This window comes from Lotus japonicus, chromosome 6, assembly GCF_012489685.1.
Source record: "Lotus japonicus ecotype B-129 chromosome 6, LjGifu_v1.2".
Lineage (NCBI taxonomy): Eukaryota > Viridiplantae > Streptophyta > Magnoliopsida > Fabales > Fabaceae > Lotus > Lotus japonicus.
The window spans coordinates 28,919,357-28,928,380 of record NC_080046.1 but is presented as its reverse complement, the minus strand read 5'-3'; the positions used below and the strand labels follow the sequence as shown (position 1 = coordinate 28,928,380).

General features: G+C 57.8%; 3 non-coding genes and 1 pseudogene across 3 annotated transcripts; all 4 read right to left on the bottom strand.

The window, feature by feature from the left end:
* LOC130727172 (28S ribosomal RNA) overlaps window positions 1-337 on the bottom strand; it is a 3,955-nt pseudogene extending 3,618 nt beyond the window's left edge.
* Window positions 338-698: 361 nt separating this feature from the next.
* Window positions 699-851, bottom strand: LOC130727179 (5.8S ribosomal RNA). The gene has a single exon (XR_009015209.1). It is a non-coding gene; the product is annotated as a 5.8S ribosomal RNA (ribosomal RNA).
* Window positions 852-1,653: 802 nt separating this feature from the next.
* On the bottom strand, window positions 1,654-3,543 carry LOC130727146 (18S ribosomal RNA). Its single transcript, XR_009015182.1, has one exon. It is a non-coding gene; the product is annotated as an 18S ribosomal RNA (ribosomal RNA).
* A 4,331-nt stretch (window positions 3,544-7,874) lies between these two features.
* LOC130727040 (5S ribosomal RNA) lies at window positions 7,875-7,993 on the bottom strand. Its single transcript, XR_009015082.1, has one exon. It is a non-coding gene; the product is annotated as a 5S ribosomal RNA (ribosomal RNA).
* Between the last annotated feature and the right edge of the window lie 1,031 nt (window positions 7,994-9,024).

Sequence of the window (9,024 nt, the reverse complement as noted above, 5' to 3'; positions counted from 1 at the left end):
GGTCATATTTAGCCTTAGATGGAGTTTACCACCCACTTAAGTCTGCACTCTCAAGCAAACCGACTCTAAGGAGAGACCCACACGACAACCGCTCCTGCTCTACGGGCCTGTCACCCTCTGTGTGGCCCCATTCAAGTTGGACTTGAACCAGTGAGCGAGTCGCCGTGTTGACGGGCCCTCCCAAACGCTACATTTCCCGCCGAGCGAGGCCCGGGGGATTCAGCGCTGGGCTCTTCCCTGTTCGCTCGCTGCTACTAGGGGAATCCTTGTTAGTTTCTTTTCCTCGGCTTAGTAATATGCTTAAATTCAGCCGGTAATCTCACCTGAACTGAGGTCGTGAAAGGCGAATCGCGCGGAGGCGAAACGCAAAGTGCGAGAAAATAATGCAAACTGCGCGGTTGCTCTTTGTAAGGCATACCTCCAAGTCTTCAAGACGGGCAGCGCGACGTCGAGTTCGAGAACAAGAAACGTCACACACCCGCCGCTTTTGGCAGAACGTCTGGAGGCTGTCTAGCGCACGAGGGCGCTCTCTGGCTATCCTTTATAAGACGTACCGCTAGGCAGAGTGCTTTCTCTTTACGGGGGAAGCGGTGAAGCGACCACCCTGAGGATTTTAAGAGTACCACGCTTGCGCGCGGAGACTCCAATCTCGCTCTGTCGTAAACGACAGAACAGTCTGGTCTTTGAGTTTGGTCAACCGACCCTCAGTCAGGTGTGGCCCAGGAACAAGTCCTAGGGCCGCAATGTGCGTTCGAATTGTCAATGTTCATGTGTCCTGCAGTTCACATGGCAACGCGCAATTAGCTGCGTTCTTCATCGACCCACGAGCCAAGGGATCCACTGAAATGGTTTGTATTTTTTAAAACATTTTGAAGCCGGCGGAGCGCGTCGCGTGAGCGAGCTCTCGTGTACGGCGACAAGCAGTCAAGAGGAATACTTCCGAAGAAAATTGGAGTCCACCAGCGAAAAAAAAAAAGAAGTCGATGAGACGCGACGCGCCTCATTTTCTCTGTGTGACTTCTTTCTCTCTCTGTACGCTGTTAGCGCGGTTTTAAACTCCCAAACCATCAAGTCGCCTTTTACACCACCGGAGTGGAGGCATGGGTTAGACGGTATGTTGTGACCACCGGGTCGCGTCGGCGCGGATATGGAGAGGCTCTCGCCGCTCCACCGCATTACTATCAGCTCACCGGCAAAGAAGGCGACGCCCGCACTCTGAAATCAAAGCACTGGTCGAGCGAGGCGTACGCACTTCTGTAGGGTGTTTAGCGTCCGATACCGACACTTCATCTGGCCTCCCTGTTTTGGGCCATCTCCCGGTCATCTGCTCCGTCGTTCGATCAGGCAAGCCAGTCGGCGAGAGGACGTCCGCGCCGAGTAGAAGAGAGGAGCGCGCAAGGACCTGGTGACACGAGTGGAATCGAACCGTCTCTGACCGTGTCGGTGGCCCTACCTACGCATCTCGCTCTCTCCCTCTCGGGGGCCGTCCCTCTCCGAGGCGCAATCACGAACTCGGGAACGTAGTGGATTTTTACGACATAAAACCATCGGCGCGCAGAGGCCATACAGCCGTTACCCGCGCGCCTCGAGCGGTACTCTGACAGTCGTATCGTTTTGATTTTATCGTAAAACTTTGCTTTCGCAAGAATACGGTAATGATCCTTCCGCAGGTTCACCTACGGAAACCTTGTTACGACTTTTACTTCCTCTAAATGATCAAGTTTGGTCATCTTTCCGGCGGCAGCGGCGATCCCGAAGGAACACCGCGCGCCAGTCCGAAGACCTCACTAAATCATTCAATCGGTAGTAGCGACGGGCGGTGTGTACAAAGGGCAGGGACGTAATCAAGGCGTGCTAATGACACGCCTTTACTGGGAATTCCTCGTTCATGGGGAACAATTTCAAGCCCCAATCCCAAGCACGAAGGTGTTTCAGCGGGTTACCCGGACCTTTCGGCCAGGGAGGACACGCTGATACCTTCATTGTAGCGCGCGTGCGGCCCAGAACATCTAAGGGCATCACAGACCTGTTATTGCTCAATCTCGTGCGGCTAGAAGCCGCCTGTCCCTCTAAGAAGATTTGTCTTCGCCGGCTGCAACAAAGGAAGCCGGAAACGACTAGTTAGCAGGCTAGAGTCTCGTTCGTTATCGCAATTAAGCAGACAAATCGCTCCACCAACTAAGAACGGCCATGCACCACCACCCACTGAATCAAGAAAGAGCTCTCAATCTGTCAATCCTTCCAGTGTCCGGGCCTGGTGAGGTTTCCCGTGTTGAGTCAAATTAAGCCGCAGGCTCCACTCCTGGTGGTGCCCTTCCGTCAATTCCTTTAAGTTTCAGCTTTGCAACCATACTTCCCCCGGAATTCAAAAACTTTGGTTTCCCGGAAGCTGCCCGATAAGGCATAAAAAGAACCTTTATCGGATGGCTAGTCAACATCGTTTATGGTTAGAACTAGGGCGGTATCTGATCGCCTTCGAACCTCTAACTTTCGTTCTTGATCAACGAGAACATCCTTGGCAAATGCTTTCGCTTCGGTCCGTCTTGCGACGATCCAAGAATTTCACCTCTAACGTCGCAATACGAATGCCCCCGCCTGTCTCCATTAATCATTACCTCTGGTTCTGAAAACCAACAAAATAGAACCGAGGTCCTATTCCATTATTCCATGCACTAGCATTCAGGCAATATCCAGCCTGCTTGAAGCACTCTAATTTGTTCAAAGTAAAAGTGCCGGCCCACCTCGACACTCAATGAAGAGCACCGCGACAGGATTGAATCGGCGCCGCCCAACGACCCGAAAGCCGCCAGCTAGACACGCCACCGGCAGGACGTCCCGCATCGCGTCAGTTTGACACCGTCGGGCGGTGAACCGACGGTGCGGGACACAGATCCAACTACGAGCTTTTTAACCGCAACAACTTTTATATACGCTATTGGAGCTGGAATTACCGCGGCTGCTGGCACCAGACTTGCCCTCCAATTGATACTCCTTAAAGGATTTAAAGTGTAGTCATTCCGATTACGGGGCCTCGGATGAGTCCCGTATCGTTATCTTTCGTCACTACCTCCCCGAGCCGGGAGTGGGTAATTTGCGCGCCTGCTGCCTTCCTTGGATGTGGTAGCCGTTTCTCAGGCTCCCTCTCCGGAATCGAACCCTGATTCCCCGTTACCCGTTACAACCATGGTAGGCGCAGAACCTACCATCGACAGTTGATAAGGCAGACATTTGAAAGATGCGTCGCCGGCACGAAGGCCGTGCGATCAGCCCAAAGTTATTCAGAGTCACCAAAGTAGACGATGGCCGAAACCACCGATTGGTTTTGATCTAATAAAAGCGTCCCTTCCGTCTCCGGTCGGGACTCTGTTGGCATGTATTAGCTCCAGTATTTCCGCAGTTATCCATGTAACTGAAGTACGATCTATTGAACCATAACTGATATAATGAGCCTTCCGCGGTTTCACCTTAATGTGGCTTGCACTTAGACATGCATGGCTTAATCTTTGAGACAAGCATATGATAACTGGCAGGATCAACCAGGTAGCTGTCGTCCACCCGCGAGGGGCTTCGTGAGCGTCTGTTTGAGATAGACCCCGGGTCAAGCCCCGAAAGAGTCCCAGACTCAGCGTGAAATTTTATTTCGTTTTACCGTGAGAATTGCTTCACAGCGCAGGAGAGCACGTCCGCCACTAGGGAGCGCTCGCCGTGTTGCCGGCCCTTCACCACGGGTAAAACAAGCGACGCCCTTCGGCGCACTGGGCTACCTCGGGGGATGTCTTTCAATCCCCTTTTTTCGCCCGCGCTCCGAGAGACACGTCTTTCTTTTAATTTAGGGTCCGCGACGGGCACCCTTTCTTTCAGATTCAAACTTCTCCGTCCGACTCTTCGGTAGAATACCGTTCGTCTTAGGTAAGTCGTGCTCTGTAATACTTTCGCTCGGTGAGCAGAGAGTCAATGAAGCTCCTTGTGAGGTTTCCCTCTGGAAGCAATAGTTTTGATCGATTGTCCGCTTTGGGCGGCCGTGACAGAAGCGACAGAGGGCCGCGGACGAGCTGTCGAGGAGGCGCTTTTCGATAACGTGACCGTACGAACACCCCTTGTGAGGGTGCCCGCGCCACGCCGCTGTTCCGTTCACGTCCAACTTGTTTCGAAGCTTTCAACCGCAAGAACCACTCGGGCCGGTAAATCAAAGATTTTCCTTCCTTCGTGGGCGCGGCGGAGTGCATTCATCGCTCGGAGAGTGTTTTGACGGGAGCTACTAGGCTTCGCTCGCCGCCGACTACCAATCCAGGAGGACCCCCTCGGTCTCCATTGCGTGCACCACAAACGACTGATACGAAACGGGACGCTCGCTACTACGAACACAGCGGGATTTCGGACTTGTCGTGCGTAAGCTTACGTACTTCCTTCGTGCGTCCATTTGCTCTGTGTGGCGTGATTTTGCCTCAGGACGCGACTACCGGAAATATTTCAGCTAGAAGCACATTCGACTGGTTGGCGACACCGCGGGTAGGAACGAAAAATACGGACCATGAATCCCACGGATCGCGTGCGACTTACGTACATGGACGCGCCGATGTCACACCGAGGGAAGGCACTTACTCGCGCAGAGCGTTTTCGGCTAACCATCCCAAGCACCAGAAGGTCGACTCTTTTGTCAGGGAAGCGACACAAACCCAGAATTCATTCTCTCTCCTCCTATAGGCGTTTTGACAACACGAACCGCTGTTATTCCCTTTTGAGAGACGTCACGTACATTCGTCGGGTTTTCACTCGTCGGAAAATACGCTTTCTCTTTGCGGGACGGACTTTTCTCATTCGAAGAGCGCTTGGCACCGTAGAATGGCTACTCATCCGTCCCTGAACGTCTCTCGCGGTAATCGTGTTTCTCTCATACCAGACCTCTCTCCTCCTATAGGCGTTTTGACAACACGAACCGCAGTTATTCCCTTTTGAGCGTCTCTCACGTATATTCGTCGGGTTTTCACTCGTCAGAAAATACGTTTTCTCTTTGCGGGGCGGACTTTCAACATTTTGCAGAGCGTTAGCACCGTAAAAATGCGTACACGTCCGTCCCTGAGCGACACTCGCGGTGATCGTGTTTCTTTCAGACCAGACCTCTCTCCTCCTATAGGCGTTTTGACAACACGAACCGCAGTTATTCCCTTTTGAGCGACGCTCACGTATATTCGTCGGGTTTTCACTCGTCGGAAAATACGTTTTCTCTTTGCGGGGCGGACTTTCTTCATTTTGCAGAGCGTTAGCACCGTAAAAATGCGTACACGTCCGTCCCTGAGCGACACTCGCGGTGATCGTGTTTCTTTCAGACCAGACCTCTCTCCTCCTATAGGCGTTTTGACAACACGAACCGCAGTTATTCCCTTTTGAGCGACGCTCACGTATATTCGTCGGGTTTTCACCCGTCAGAAAGTACGTTTCCTCTTTGCGGGACGGACTTTTCCTCACTCTCACAGCGCATGCACCGTAAAAATGCGTACTCGTCCGTCCCGAGCGTCCCTCGCGGTCATCGCGCTCCTCAGCCCGGGCCTCTCTCCTCCTATAGGCGTTTTGGCAACACGAACCGCAGTTATTCCCTTTTGAGCGACGTGCACGTACGCACGCCGGGCCCAGAGGCGTCAGGATATACCTCGCCTCCGCTCGGCGCTGCGGTGGGCGGCCGTTCGCCGCAGCCGAGCCGCAAGACTCTATGTCCGAGCGCTGACGCGCTGCGGACTCTGCGGCGGCTCGGCCCGCCTCCGTCCCGCGCCGCGCCGCGAGGCACGGAGACGCAAGCGCGCGGCGGCTCGAGACCGGCGCGGCACGCTGCCGAGCCGATCAGGCTGCGGACCGTGCGGGGAGCTCGGCCCGCCTCCGTCCCGCGCCGTGAGGCACGGAGACGCAGGCGCGCGGCGGTCCGAGTCCGGCGCGGCGCGCTGCCGAGCCGGCGCTGCCGGCCGCGGCGCTGCGCGCTGCACGCTGAGCACGGACTCGTACGACAAGCCCGCAGCCTCTGCGCACTCCGGCGGAGTGTGCCCTGAGGCCGCGGAGCCCGCCGTCAGCGCGGCAGACCGGCCAGACGGCCGGCCTGCCGGCGTGCCGGCTCGCCGCGCGCCGACCGCGGCCGCGCTGCTCGTCACCGTACGGTGCGGAGCTGCGCGGCGCCGTCCCGTGCGCTAGGGCACGGTACGGTGCGGTGCGCTGCGGTGCTGCGCCGTACGCACGAGCACAGCCGCTGCGGTGCGGACTTTTTCCCTGGCCAGTCCGACGGGCACCCGGGATGTCTCCGCGGGTAGAGGGACCGCCCGTCGCCAGCGCGCGCGCCCGGCACCGCGCGGAGCGGTGCGGCGCGGCGCGCCGGGCGCCGTCGACACTTAGTCTCTGGCGCGCCCGGCCAGACCCAGCCGCATGGTCTCCTCCTATAGGCGTTTTGACAACACGAACCGCTGTTATTCCCTTGCGAGCGCTCTCCGCCGCATTCTGCCAGTCGCAGGCGCGTCGGAAAGTGGTCGGCGGCCGAAATTTACGGACTTTGGAAGACCTACTCTGGACTTAGAAAAATTTTCGAAAACCAAAATTTTTTTTAACGTCGCGGGGTGTTGTGTGTGTGTCCGCCATACGCCCCCGGACCATTTTGGACCCGCCGTTCAACCGATTGCGTTAGAATGGACCAAAAATAGTCCGAGTCCCCAAATGACCGAATTGGGACGCGACTTCGCTTCGTGCGCGTGCCCGGGGGGTTGGCGACCCGTTCCGGCCCGTGTCCGAAACCCATTGAACCAAATTTTGAACGGAAATGATCCATTATTCCTGGGAGGCGCTAGAAGGACGGGACAAACGCCGTTCCCTCGGGGATCGGACCCGGAGGCCTTGCGCCACCGGCCCAAACGCACCTCCGACACCCTGCGGCCCATTCGAACGCCAAATTGAACAGAAATGATCCTTTATTCCCCCGCGGCTCTAGAGGGACGGGACGAACGCCGTTCCGCCGCGGTCCGGTCCGGGAGGACACGGGACGACGGCCCGGACGCCCCGCCAACACCCGGCGGTCCATTCGAACGCCGTATTGAACGAAAATGATCCTTTATTCCCCCGTGGCGCTAGAGGGACGGGACGAACGCCGTTCCGCCTCGGTCCGGCCCCGGAGGACACGGGGCACCGGCCCAGACGCCCCGCCGACACCCGGCGGTCCATTCGAACGCCGTATTGAACGAAAATGATCCTTTATTCCCCCGTGGCGCCAGAGGGACGATACGAGCGCCGATCCTTCGCGGGCCGGCCCAGGAGGACTCCAGCCATCGGCCTCGACTCACCTCTAGCGCACCGCGGTCCATTCGAACCCTGTTTTGAACGAAAATGGTCCATTAATCCCTCGCGGCGCTAGTCGGACAGGGCGAGCGTCGTGCCGCCGCGGGCCGGCCCGGGCGGACTCGGGCCAGCGGCCCCGACGCACCTCTCACACCCCGCAGACCATTCGAACGCTCAATTGAACAGAAATGATCCATTATCCACCCGTGGCGCTGGGAGGGCGGGACGAACGCCGTGCCTTCACTGATCGGCGCAGGAGGGCTGGCGCTGCCCGCCCGGACGCGAGTCCCACGCGCCACGGCCATACGAGCCCGCCGAACGATCATTAATGGTCCTTTATTCCCCGCGGGCGACAAGGGCGAGGTGCCCACGCGCACTCAACGGCATCGCGAGACGGACACCGGGCCGCACGGGCCACGGACTCCGACTACCGACACTGGTCGGTCGGTCAGTCAGCAGGCCGGCCGGCCAGCCCAGGCTTGCGCCGGGACGGATCGAAAATGAGCCGTCTGTCCGGGGACTCACTCTTGCGCTCCGGGCAGGGCAAAATGAAAGAAAAGAAGGGGTGATGCCAACGACATGGGGAGTTCCCAGGCGGTCTCCCATCCAAGTACTAACCCCACCCAGCGCTGCTTGACTTCGGTGTTCGGATGAGAACCGGTAGACCCAGCGCGGTATGGCCGTTGGCTGAAGGGACTCGGGCGCGGAGTCCCCTTGAGCCGGCCGGGCCCCCGATCCCAAGTGACTCGACATCGAGGACGCGATTCAAAACGAGACTCTGCTTCACGCACAAGGCCTAGCATATCTCCATGGCACACACATAGGCCACTTGCAGCACATCGAGGCCAGAAAAAAAAAAGCTCCTGGCCACCGTGCCGGCCGGACTCGGCCCATCATCAGGCCGCATGCAGCCGGGCCGGCCGGACTCGGACTCGGACTCGGACTCGAACTTCACCGCGGCTGCGGAGGCTGGCATGCTGAGCCAACCCACACGGGTCGGCGCTCAACCTAGCCAAGTCCAGTCCAGCCCGGGTCCCAGGCCCAGGCCCAGCGGCCCCGAGTCTTTGGCAGCACCCGACCGGCCCGGGGCCCCTCCGAGGACCAGATTTTGGCACCCAGGAGAGCCCTCCCAGAGCCCTCCCCGGCCACGCACCGAACCCATACACTATATATATACTCAAAATCGTATTTTTCGGCGCGCTTCGCGCGCAGGTAAGTAAGTCTTATACCTAAACGCAGCTCTTACGAGGTCAATCCTCGATCAAAAGAACTTAGAAAAAAAAGGCGAGGAGGAGAACGGCTGCCGCGCACCTCTCTGACGCCTCGCTAAAGCACAAGAGCGCGGCGCCCCGCGAGGAGCGCGACACAGACCCGAAATGCATCGAGTCTGCACGCGCTCCCGCAGAGACGCCGCGCAGCTTGGCTGTCGCAAAGGCGATCAAATGAGAGGGCACAGCGCCGTACTCCTCCTCGCCTTTGAGAGCGGAGGAGAGAATAGCGACGCGGGTGTTTCCTGCCTGTAGCTCCGCCGTGCGCGAAGGCACGGAGGGAGACTGGTGAATCCACATTCACGAATCTCCCAAGCGGAAGGCAGAGTCTTAACGGATCGCAGCGTGATAACTGCTCTACCGCTGACAACACCTCGCCAGGTACGTAAGTCGTCTACAAACGATTCCGAGTCCCGACTCCGAAAAAACCCTTGGTCTACTGCAAGCCGGG